The sequence below is a fragment of the Rhineura floridana genome, chromosome 3, assembly GCF_030035675.1.
Source record: "Rhineura floridana isolate rRhiFlo1 chromosome 3, rRhiFlo1.hap2, whole genome shotgun sequence".
Classification (NCBI taxonomy): Eukaryota; Metazoa; Chordata; class Lepidosauria; order Squamata; family Rhineuridae; genus Rhineura; species Rhineura floridana.
In genome coordinates, this window is record NC_084482.1 from 174,215,843 (window position 1) to 174,229,116 (window position 13,274).

At 38.6% G+C, this 13,274-nt stretch overlaps 1 protein-coding gene across 20 annotated transcripts in view; it reads left to right on the forward strand.

Moving 5' to 3' along the window:
- Positions 1-13,274, forward strand: part of FOXP1 (forkhead box P1) — an 869,046-nt gene that overhangs the window by 685,988 nt on the left and 169,784 nt on the right. The window contains exon 1 of one of the 20 annotated variants that reach the window (XM_061618633.1): positions 8,464-8,579. The exons of the other annotated variants lie outside the window; for them this stretch is intronic. The gene's annotated coding sequence lies outside the window, so the exon portion shown is untranslated. Of the gene's footprint in view, positions 1-8,463; positions 8,580-13,274 lie in introns of those variants that run through there. 20 annotated transcript variants of the gene reach the window in all.

Sequence of the window (13,274 nt, forward strand, 5' to 3'; positions counted from 1 at the left end):
GAAGGATGTCCTACTGGAGTTTCAAAAGCCTCATGGCTTTATGAGATGGATGTAGTGAGATAACCTGGCTAAGAAGTTGCATTCGTGGTAGTGCACAATTTTAATACTTCACCTAGGTCCACACTGCCTAATGCCAGTACTGATAGTGATTCCATCATAACAATTAGGCTCATCCTCCTATATGATAAAAATGCTACCACATTTATATGTAACTGACTGCATTCAGTTCAAGCATGCATGAAATCATTTTCTCTCTACAGCAAATCGTTGGATCAGAACCTCTTGGTATAAAAATGCATAATTTTTTTCTTTCTGATGGAAACTAAAGTTACAATTTATTAAGCAAGAAGAAAGCAGTTAATTAAGATCAGTCAAATACAAAAGGTAGGGCAAAAATGTTCCAATCGTTATTTATAAAAAGATGTCAGGTGCAATTATATATAAAATAGTATTTATTTGATTCATTATTAATAACTGTATGCTTTGAGAAAAACAATAATTTTTTTCTGAAGCTTCTTCCAGAGCTCTTGTACTATCATCTTCATCACTCACCTGAATGTTGACACTTCCTGCTGTGCATATATAAATTAACCAGTAATGCTGCCATTATAAAAATGTTGCATTAAATTAAAAGAAATGTTAACCACTGTGCAGTACTAAGGAAAAAAATACTGACACCTTTAAGCCAAATGTGCACTGCATATAAATAACAACACCCCCCCACACTTATTTTAATGACAACTTCATCATAATGTGGACACAAATAAAATTAATATGGAGTTAACTGCTTCAGCGCCCCATGGATGAAGCACAGACATGTCAATTATAACTATAGAACCAGGCAAATAGATAGGTAGCAGGGGGATTCTTGTGTTACAGCTATCTGTTTGGTATTATTCTTTAGGGGTTTCATTATGACTTATTCTACCAGAAATAAAATCCCTTGATAAAAGAAGACACAGATCAATAAATAATACCCACCAGAAGCTATATATGCTACCATTTACAATCACTGATATAATTTTATCCTATCCCTGTAAACAGAAACATCTTAAATCTGTACCTATATTGCAGATTACGTACTGTGCTCATCTTGTAGTATGAATGGTTTGAAGTTGTCACCCTTTCATGGACCATGGAGCCATGGTTGTTATAGTAAACCTTGTGCAAATAAAGCATCCAGTCTTATATGTCTTCTGTACATTTTGGCACTGCTATTTTCTTGATTTGTCTTTGAAATTTCAACATTGGACAAGATTCTGCTCTTGCTTGCAGTCCTGAATTAGCAAGTAACAGAGAGATCCTGTCCTTGGCTCCACAACTACAGCCCCCTATACAGAGGGAGAAACCTTAATCATGTGCTCACTCAGGGGTCTGTTCCATTCCTGGTGATAACATGACACCTGGAAAGACATTGCATAACTTTAAATACTGCCGTTGAGGCAAATGAAGAGTCCCAGACAACTCCCTTCTCCCTCCCCACCCCAATGGATGATAGGATTCCAATAGCCAATCACAGCACAGCGCCAAAGATATATATGTCCCAGCCAGGTACACAGATCTCGTATATCATCAAGACGCATGAGCTACATCTCTTTGACTTAAGATAGAGACACACTTACTATTGTGCCGTTCCAGTGCATCTCCACCTCTCTTTTCTGACAATGGGGGCATACAATGCCAGTCAGATTCCACCCCTTTTTACTCTAAAACCCTGGTCGGATCAGCTTGAGTGCATTTTTTAAAAAATTCAGGTTCAGACAGATTTTGCAACTGATCGGTAGATCAATCCATTTGTCTTCCAGGTGTGGCCAGCAGAAATGCTTTGCTGTAGGTTCAGGCAGTGACAGTGATTATCCCAACACTTTGTATGGAGACTTTATCCCAGTCTGCATCTGTGTTGGAATTGCTTTTTAATATGGAATTGCTTTAAATCTTTTTTTAAAAAAGTTTTTAACCTTTTTTTAAGATGTCTTGAAAGCTTTTTTAAAAGAATGTTTTTAAAGATGTTTTGTTTTAATGTATTTTAAAGTCTGTTTTTATGATGTTTTAAAGTGTTTTTAGTGCTTTTGTTTGCTGCCCTGGGCTCCTCCTGAGAGGAATGGCAGGATATAAATCAAATAATAAATAAATAAATAAAATGGGCGGTCCTGAAAGGTCTGAAGTCAGCAGTGGGGAAGGGAGGTGTGGCCAGCAGAGGGCAAAGTGGCTTCAAAGCACAGCCAGAAAAACCATTCTCACCACTTTTGGAGTAACTAGTGTGCCCACAGCCTTAGTAGCAACCCAAACACATATCAGTGATAGCATACTTTTCAGTTGAACCTCTGCCTATCTGTGAAACATGCAAAAAGGCCACACAAGAACAAAAAGGATTGCAAGCTAATTACCCTGCCCAGTGCACAGGGGCGTCACTACCGGGGGTGCGGAGGGTGCGGCCCGCACCCGGGTGTCACCATGAAGGGGGTGACACCCAGAGCCGCCCTGCCCCGCGCCGTTGCCTGGCAAGGCTGCTCCAACTCCTCCTCAGAGGCGGGCAGGCGGGCGAGACCGGGAGCAGCGTCGGTGGGGCGAGGGAGGCACGCCGGCGTTCCCAGGCCTTCTCAGGCTGGGTGCCCCTCCGGTGCATGCCCTCCCAGGGGCATGGACAGGGTGGCTGGCCTCGAGTGTGCATGCATGCGCACGCGCATGCAAGCCCAGCCACCTCGTCCATGCCCCTGGGAGGGCGCGCACCGGAGGTCCACACCTCCCCGCACTCCCGCTAGTGATGCCGCTGCCAGTGCAGCTTCTTTCTAGTACTGCTGCCAGTCACTTACCTGCTCTCCCTAAATGCGACATCAATGCGTTTTGATGGGAGGGAAACAAGCCACTACTCAGCTTTGATTCATATTGGGCAGCCACTAAGTGAACATGTCTGGGGAGAGAGGGAGTAGGTGATTGCTAACAGTAGCAGCAACCTGCAGCGTTGCCCCCCCTCCTCCACTGCTGGTCATATTGGGTTGCTGGTCATATTGGGTTGGTTAACAGGATGATCAGGGCTGGCAATGGGTCCTTAGGAGTCCCATTGTTGTTGATAGCTGCCAAACTATGCTGAACTCTGATGCAGGGCCTGCAAACTCTTCTCCCAGGAAGGGTGTGAGGGTGTATATGTGTGTGTGTGTGTGTGCGTGCATGCGTGCGTGCTCACATTGTTTGGCCAAGCATGGAAGGCATAGGTTGCCTTCTCATTATCTAAATTATATTTGGGTGGCCTGTGTAGCTCCAAGTAAGTCTCTCTCTATTTGAATAAGGTTACCAGTTACCTGAATTGTGGATTTTCCAAACATTTAGAATGTCCCAAAGGCCATTTGGATGCATGAAGATTCATTGCCTTGACAAATTACTATTAGGTGTTCCACATCTGTCATCAAATGTATAAATGTGTTTTTGTATTGCATACACATTTTATGTTTGTTATATTCCATGTATTCAGTTTTGTAAATTCTGCCTGAACATTTGGAAGGAGAGAAATACCTCATCCTTTTCCAAAATAGTTGTTGTCTTTCATATTGCTTATCATCACATAATTCCAGGGATTTCAAACAATCCTTACAACTGAAGATAATGTACCTCCAGGTAATTATAAAAATATGTTACCATGGTTTTGGAATCATATATGTGCCAGAAATATGGAGAAAAGATGGCAACCATGGATCATGTAAACCACTGGATGTACTGCCTTGGTGAATTCTGATTATGACAAAGTATAATCAAGTTACAGAAATTTTATTGTAGACAGTTGGCAATAAAATGTTGACTGCGTGAGGCTGAGCCAATGCCACATTATGAATACTGGTCCAGTTTTAGAGAATGTTAATTTCACACTCTGTTGGGATAAACCTGTAAATAGTACTGACAAAATAGTAGATTATAATAATTCAAAGCAATAAAAATATACACGGCAATTCTTCTGACATTTACATTGAAATAAATAGAGAAATTGAAAAGAAATCCTCCTTGCAATAGAAATAGGAACAATATTGAGACTCACCAGAATGAAGAGTGATCTCTGTCTGTGTCTGTGTATAATATATACCATTTGAAATTAATAGCTATACCAACTTGTGGTTTTGCCCAACTGCAAAAAGCTGGTGAGCGCTGGAAATAACTTCTTGAACATACTTGGCCCAAAACAAAACCAACCATTTGTTATTGCTGTCATGCAGCATTTTGTTTCTATTGGTAGCTAGCTAGATGCTTCTGTGTAGTTCACCGATACATTATTGTATTGTCTGCTCCCTATTGTTTATCTCCAGTATCTGTTACTCAGAGGTATTCTGCCTTTAAACATGGCAGTTCCATTATTAGCTGTTGTAGTTAATAGCCAAAGACAGACCTACCTTTCCTGAATAATTATTTCCCACATCTTTCCCAAATCGCATCACACTCCTCACGAGGGTCACTAACTTGCAGACACTAAAAGTTCAGCACCAAAGTTTTAAAGCTCTGTATACGTGCATGAACATGGAGAATGACTGAGGCAAAATAATATATTGGGGTGGGGTGGGCAGGGGTGTTTAAGTACTTGTCCATACATAAAAACCAAATCTCTTTTCTGGTCAGACTCCAACATAATAGATTTATTTATTTATTTATTTATTTATTTTATTTAATTTATATACCGCCCTAAGCCCAAGGGCACTCTGGGCGGTGTACATAACAATGGATGGAAATACAGGGAAAAACAGTCAATCCTGAATAACTTGGAAGTGATAGATATGCAGTGCAGAGATCAGAAATAAGAGAGCATTATTGAAGTAAAAAGTTGTAATAAATTTGTCCTAGACAAGAAAACAACTGTCCATGCTTACTTAAATAACAATATCTAAGCCTGGCATTTCTTAATTTGTTTTTAATGTATAGACAAAATTAGCATGAGGGTTATACTTTAAAGCAGAGTGGAAATTTATCTGTGAAGAGCCATTGACCCACAGGAAAAACAAACCAGTAGCCTTACCTGATGGTGGGTGGAGCCAGAGCCAATGATGGGTAAAGCTAACCCTTTTCTGCCTTTTCCCCTTTTCTGCCTTTTCCCCTTTTCTGCCTGTCTCTTTCTTCCACTCCTCCTTCTCCCTCCCTCCCTCCATCCCTGGGGGAGGTGGTGGTGGTATTGGTGGTACTACAGAAGTATTTGCCCTTAGCAGGGATTGGGAGGATGTAAGGAGATGATATGCACGTTTCTGACTTTTAGCACTGCTTCCTGCTCAGATTCAGGAGGGTGCCTGGCCATGCATGCCCTCCCTCTTCATGTTCAAACTTTCTCAGTGAGACAGTTTCTGCTCCAAGGAGGATGCACACTCCTGGAGCCACTGCCACTGCAGAACAGGCAAGCATGAGCTGAACCAGCCAAGCCACCTTTAACCTCAGCCTTCTTCCTCAGCACATTCTAGATTCAGTTCATTTGCTATTTCCTGTGCATATATGCAGGCCTGCATCAGCCAGAGAGCCCAAAACAGGCCTGGAGTAACCTTTGTGTTGCATATTTCCTACTGTGCTTTAAAATACCCATTGCCTGTGTGTGGATGTAGAGGGCTTTCTATGAAATAAAAAGTCTTGAAAGAAAAAGAGCCAGTTAGCTACCAAGAATGAAAATCACCTCATGCCATGCCCCTACTCCAGCCCCAAACCTGAGTCATCAAAAGCAAACTGAACTAAAGAAGTTGCTACACCATCTCTGGAAGATGATCATGCTTAGGTTCAATCTTTCATAGTAAATTGGGCTCCTTTGGCAGGAAGGGCGGGATATAAATTTAATGGATAAAATAAAGTAAACATAGCTTATATTTAAGTGGCACCAAGTAGGAACACTTCTGAGTTCCTTTGTAGTCCTAACCTAAAGCATGGGTGGTAGATTTAAGGTGGCCCTCTTAGTGAATTTTAGATATGATTCAAAAGAGGGTGAAGGAGGTCACTTAGATAAATTGGGATGATGATGTTTAAGACTTCATAGCCTCACTAGTAAATATAGATTGCAAGCATGCTAGAAATTCCCATTCCTCAATCCAAGGATTCATTAGTGTGTGCAAAGAGGAAAATTTCTTATATATGTGATTTGTTTCATTTTCAGGCTTACATTCTTGGTTCCCATATTGTCCTAATTGTGCCTCAGATTGCTCTGTTATTCAGTGGTCCTATATCCTGACACACACACACCCTCTGTGTGTGTAATACATAATTTCATTTTTAGTCCCGTCCCCCTATTTTATATTCATAACAAGCCTGTGAGGTAGGTTAGAATTAGGGCAAAAGTCACCTGGTGAATTTCATGAATGAGCATAAAGGAAGAGGAAGAATACCCTCTTTCAGGCTGTTCTTGAAATCAAAATGTGTTGCTCTATATTTGTACCATGTTTCAGGTTTCTGAAATTTGGACTCTTCTCTCTGTCAATAACATGGAGTACTACTGCCCTATCATATCACGTAGTGGTGAGGAAGAGTTACAAAACACTATTCCATGGAGAATGCTGTATGAACAATATGTTAAAATGCAGGCTGCTTGTTTGTTTGCCACAAGGCAGTTCTGTGATCATGAATATAAGAGGCACAGCTAGCACAGGGTAGCAAAAAGGAGATCTGCAAGTGGAAAAACTGTGAGAAGCCTTAACTAAATAACCTCCATCTCCCTCCTTCTCCTCCCAACACTTTTAGACATTTGAACACATGCAGCCTCTAAGAATATAAAAGAAACAGGTGTTATTGTTTCCCTTTAACCCCATCATTATTCTTCTGTATTATTTTTGCTTAAGTACTATGTGTAGTTTACAAAGAAGGCTGTGTGATATTTACAGTTGGATCCTATGTTCTTGATATCCAGATCTGTTCTTCATCTTGTGTCTATTGATTTAAAAGTCAGGATCTTTTCCCTCCAGAAAGATTTCTTCTGGCAGATTTAGCATCTTGCATAAGATGCTGGTAGTCCCTTGTTAAATATTCATAAGGGGGGGTCAACTTTTTAGTGACTTGGACAAAACATCCCATCAATCTGTTACCTAATACAAAAACACTTCAAGCAATGGAAAGCAATTCATATAACTAGATCACAAGTTGTCAGTAAGCTGGATCCTTTGTCTGTCTTGTGAACCTTCTCCCCCACCCCAAACATTTGTTGTTTGGCATTCTTGGCTTTTGAAAAGAATGTATATTTGTAATTGAAATAACTGAAAAAGCTGCAAACTGTGCACAGTTTCTTTAAAAAAAGTCAGTAACAAAGGTCCCTTTTTGTAAATAATATTGAAAAGAAATGAACTAATCTAATTTTAAAATGCCATTGGTTGAGTGAATATAGGCTTATGTTATAGTTTCCATGGGTTAAAAAAGCAGAAAACCTCAGTATTTTCTTTTGGGTGGGATTAATGATTAAAGCAATAGAGTTTTTCTTTCTGCTTGGATGTTTGACACCTTGAGAGATTGTTCTGCATTAATTACACAGAATCATCAAACCTAGTATTGCAAATGTCTGGGCACAGACCATATGTTTGACTGCTAGCTAACAAGTTCAGAAATATTTGTTTGGCAGCCTTAACAACAAGTTAATAAAACTCCTTATTTGGAAAACATTGATCTGAGGGATATAATAGATATGTGTGTGCTTTGTGATACATTTTAACATCTTATTTCCCAGTATGTGATTCATTTCCTTTTGCTTTGTTTAGAAGGGGTGGGTGGTAGTTCCCTGCATAGGAGAGGCACATTGATAATTCTTGTTGGAGAACTGTTTTGTGTGTGAGTATATGCACATACATATATACACACACTCATACAGATCCTGCCGTGCATAATCTGTGCCAGGAAGAACTCAAAAAGACTAGAGTTTGGTGAAAAAATAAAATAAATGTTGCATAAGATTTTAAGTTACATCCCCATCCCAAAAGGCTGTTTTCCAGCACAAAGAGAAAACACCACCCTTCTTAGTATGTAATTATCTCTTTTTGGCCTATCCAATTTACGCTGATTGTTGTGAAGCGTTGTGTTAACTGCTGTTCTCTAGTGTCACGTAGCCTCTGCAGAACAAGTTGCTCTGTAAAGGTTAGATTTCTAAGATGTCTCTGTTAGTAAATATACTTTGTTGTTGTTGTTTTGGGGATAGAGATTGGCTTCAGAAAAAAAGAAAAGAAATAGCTTGGAAGAGGTCTTTTGATTAAGAGTAAGTGTGTGCACTTTGCCCTGTTTTTTAGCGTGCAGATACAAACACAGTCAGGTCAAAGGGTTAACAGCAATTAACTGTAGTTGCGTTAGAGACAAAAGCGTTATTTCACAAAAGCATTATTTCACCTGCCGTCAGGAGAGAGAGAGAGAGAGAGAAAGAGAGAGAGGAGGCCCATTGTGTAGGGGTGTTTGAACTGATTATGTTTAGAGGCTGGTTGTGATTGGTGGAGAAGGGCGTGGCTGATTGGGTAGTTTTGCATCTTGTCAGCCCAGGAGCACCCTTGTGCGTGCAATCTGTCTGTAACCTGAGGAAGCTAGAGACTGTACAACAAGGCTTCATAGAGCTTCATGGCCCAGCACTCTGTTTATGGTGGTGGCAGCTAAATGGAGTTTGTCAGGTTTGTCAATATGATTGATTTTATGATATCTTTTATTTTTTAAAAAAATCTTATTTATATGCAGTATCATGATCTTTAATTTTGCATAGGCAAGAACAGGTCTGTTTTTCCATCTCCTTTTTTTCTTTTTCTTTTTGTAAACTTGAGGCTTCTTTATTTAAACTCTCTTCTTTACTAACTTCTTGATCAAGGGTTTTAGGAAGGAGCTTAAAACAGAGGATAGACAAAACTGGGGGAGATATCTACAGTATGCAGGCCTTTTTCTCTCCATATAAAGAAGTTTGGAAAAGATTTGGAAATATTTTTAAAAAGAAAAAAAGTGAAAGCAATGCATGGGGATAATATACTATGTCTTTTATTGCTCTTTATGTATAGCAAGTGTGAACCTTGATAAATAATTATACTGAAGATAATACTGTGTGGTTGTGGACAGCTTACTGAAGATGTTACAAGAAAACCCACCACAAGTTTATTGTGTCTGTTTTGCTGTCTGATCCTTCTGCTTTTCCAGAATTCCTTGCAGTATTTATGGTTTAGATGACTTAATAGTAGTTTGCACAAAGAAAGAAAAAAGGAAGGGGTAAAACTGCAGATGTGTAAAATACTGTCAGCCACAGTTAAGTGTTTGATTTTACTTGCTAGTTAATTTGCCACGTGAAATTAAGTACAGGAGGTTTGTTTTTGACACTGACTGGTATTAATGTTTTCTGAAGAAATAAGTGTAACTGGATCTGACTGTAACTAAGCTAAGTGTCAGTCCTGCAGTACTGAATTTTTCTGCAAAACGAGATTATTTTTCTAAGGGGTGGTGGTAGTAGGGAGGAGGGAGCTGTTAGGAAGTGGGTGGCTAGTTTAGAGCAAAGTGCACATACATGCTTCCTCTTTGATATTAACTCTTTCATACCTGACATTGAAGGAAGAGAGAAACTGAATAGGTGAAATAAGCCTTTATTTATAGAAAGTGTGCGCAAAGCGTGGATTTAAATGAAAGACCACTGTTTTAGAATAGATAGCTATGTTTTGAAGATGGTACATTTTAAAAAAAAGTGAACAGAAGCTTCATAAGCAAGAAATGTCCTTTGTTCTAAATGAATAAGATTTGTTTTTGAAGAGAAAGTTAGACTGTTGATGTATAATTATTAGTTAAGCTGGCATGTGTTATTGAAGTGCATATGTATATATTTAAAAAATCTGTGAATCTAAATATTTGATATATCTTTTAAAAGTGTGTATGGATAGCATACATGCATACACATAAATGCCTTTAAAGCTTATGTAACAACTCCAGCAGGATTTGTGATATGGGCTATCTGAGATCAGGTTATTAGTAGATGTAACATAAATACACTTGGATTTCTTGCCTACTTTGAGTTCACACTGAAGAATCAGTGTGTGTATTTATCCCTTTTTTTCTGAATGGATGTATGCGTGTAGAGTGGCTCATACATAGGATATATTTTTATCCTTGTAGTAATGTGGAATATTTGCTGTTGAAGTAGTGCTGCTCATCTACTACTGCAGCTTCCCTCCAAGAAACACATAAACATTCTGTTTTAGACAGCTTAAAATAATCAAACTGCCGCCCCATCCTCTCCAAAATTGCATTGATAAGGATGTAAATCTGAAAACCAATCCTGTCCAAACAGTGTAGCTGATTTGCCCTAGGATGTGATAGAGCTGAACTGAAAACTGATTGGCTTGACACTTTATAATCAAAGCTGATTTATTGTTCATTAGTAGTGCATTAGCCCTTTCAGGCAAGACAGTTATTTGTGTAGGGGCCTGTCAAACAAAAGACTGCTAGCACTTGTCATTTCTAAACCATGAGATAAGCATAAAGATGTTAAGATAATGCAAACAAGATAATGCCTGCAAGAGGTAAACTCTTGCCTGTGATCATTTTTTAAAAAAACACCTCAAAAATTCCAGGCCTGCAATCTTTACATAGATAAACCTTACTGGGGATAAAAAATATCCCAATGAAAAAAAGTGATGCTTTAGATTAGGAGGTTTGCAACTGATTAACTTGGTGTGCATCTCAATTTATAAAATTGGTCAGGTGACCTGGGTTACAAAGTTAGACAGGAAAGTGTATGAAATTGGAAGATAAGCTTGCGCGTTTGCCATTCGTTTTTGTGGGTTTACTGACCTGCAATTTTATGTATTGTTTTTAGTTTTACTGTGTTTTGTTTAATTTTACACTGTGTTAGTTTATATTGTTAATTTCATTTTGCTGGTTGTATATTTCCACCCCTGAAACCTTCAGGTGAATGAGAGGCTATAAATACTTTTAATAAAGCAATAGTAATATAATAAATAATGGCTGCTTGCTGCTTTAATCTTGCAAATATTTTTCTGTGTTTTTTTATTTGCCAAGAAACATAATTACCTCAGAAATGCCCATTGCCCACTGTGTCAGAAATGGGCAGGTGCTGTAAAGGTCCCTGTACCAGCAGGGGTTAATTATGTGAAAACATGATGACATCACAGCAGAGCTGTGAGAATGTCAAGATATATCTCCTGCTTTATTGAGAGATATTTCTGCAAATTCCCACTGCCCTCTCATTCTCACTCCCACTCTTTCTGTCTCCCCTCTTTCTGCCCCATTATTAAGAAATAGTCTCGTGACACAAGCCAGAAAACACCACAAGTGTCAAAAGAAAACAAAATTAGTCAACTTTTGTCTGCCACCATAGAAACAAGGATTAACTTATGTTATTCCAGAGTCATGGAGAGGAGACTATCTGCATGAGGGTATATAGTGTATTGTCTTCTGTGAATTTTTCATTTGACAGGGATTTTGGAGTCTGTGATCTTAATTAAATCTTAACTGGCTCAAATAATGCATCTAAAAAGGCATGCAATGTTGCGTAACCTTGCTGAGTTAGTAAACCATAAATCATCAGTGCGCTTATGATAGGGAGGGTTGTTTTACCTTTGAGGTTTTGTTCTCCATTTGTTATTTTTTGTTATTTTTTAAGGTACACTTGGCTTTTTTAATCCCAGTCCCCCTGCCCTACTCCCCCCTTTTTAAAAGAGGCTTTTGTAATACAAATAAAAGTTTGGAGATTACATGCCCAGTTTGCATGGAATCGGAGTGATGCAGTGAAACTGATATGGGATCATAACGTCCAGTAGCTTTTCACACAGTTGTGTACCTAAGAGCATGATTTGAGCCTGGCAATGTTCGTACAGCTTTTCAACATGGGGAAATTTTTGGGTGGAAATTTTAAATCACCTGTGCCAGTCCCATTAATAACTCCAGCTCACCCATGTATTTGGTATCTGGATATAATCATACTTTGTTGCCTCTCCGAAATTGAAGACTTACTGAAAATTATTAAGCAGTTCTAGACACTGATAGCATACCCATATTCAGTTTTAAAAGTTGTCACTGTTTATTATTATTGCAGACGGACATGTAAACAGTTGTACTTCCTTTCATTTCTTTCACAAATGAAACAAAGATGTGTCTGTGTCTGTATTGAAAGTAAAGACTATTGATTATATCTTGCAAACAAAATTGGTGTGTTAAACTGTAACTGACACAGAGCAAATATGTTAATATAATTACTCACTTACGTTCTTAAGAAGTCAGATGTCAGGAGCTGTTGGTACCTGGAAGGTCATAGAAACTCTATATGTTTCTTTTCATTATGTTTTTGCTTCTTTTTAAAGTGCTGAAAACATAAATGGGTGACTATTTACAATGTAGCAGGCTTTGATACTTTAGAAAAAGATGGTTGTGGACTCTTAGTTTGTTTGGAAGGTTAGGAAAGTCTTACTGCAAGTATAACTTTGGAGAGTGTAGAGATAGAAGGAAGAGGCAAAGTATTGATTGCTAATAGAGGCACCTTAGCTTTTCTTCATGAAAATGTTTATTGATAGATAACCATTGTGATCTGTTCCCTCATCCATCCCGCTCCATCCACACCTGCCTGGCTACATTGTGGGAAAGTTCTGCCCCTACAGTCTCAACTTGATATTGTTTATTGAGAGGCTTGGCTGGCTTTAAACAGTTTTTTTTGTTTGTTTTACTGAAAGCAGGACTGTGTTGCTGGAAATTAGCTTTGCTATGAAGTTCAGGATTCGTTTAAAATGCCCTTTATTTTTATAAGGTGTGTCTCCAACACATATGCACACTTTTTTTGGCCCTAGCTTTATTTGTCCGTTTTCAGGAGCAGCAGGGGAAGAAATGGAGGTGAGAGCAGGGGATAATGCACTTATCTGTAAGGCTTCCTCATTTGTCTGTCAAGAAAGAAAATTGGAATCAAGTAGTTATATGAAGTAGCATGTTTTTGTTAACCTTTTCAGTGCAGTTTCTTCTTTTGGAAAGTGCATTTCTTATACACACTGCATTTGATGGAGTGGGGGAGAAATTTGAATGAACATTGAACAAGCATCCATTACTGCTAATTATTCTGTGCAGGATTTTAAGATGGAATTCCTTTGGCTTGGTTAGATGTTATATTACTTTTTCTAAAGGAAAAAAATAAGGGCATCCAAACTACAATAGCTGATAATGTGTTATAATTTTTAAGCTCTCTATCTTGCCCTTCAATCTAAAACATAATTGTTCAAATAACTGAGAACAAGGTAAACCAACAACATCAAAAAGGTTGGCTTCTGTGATTTCTCAAGGGCTTGTTATTTTGTACTTTCCAATTCTATTTGATGTCTTGACAAAACAAGATG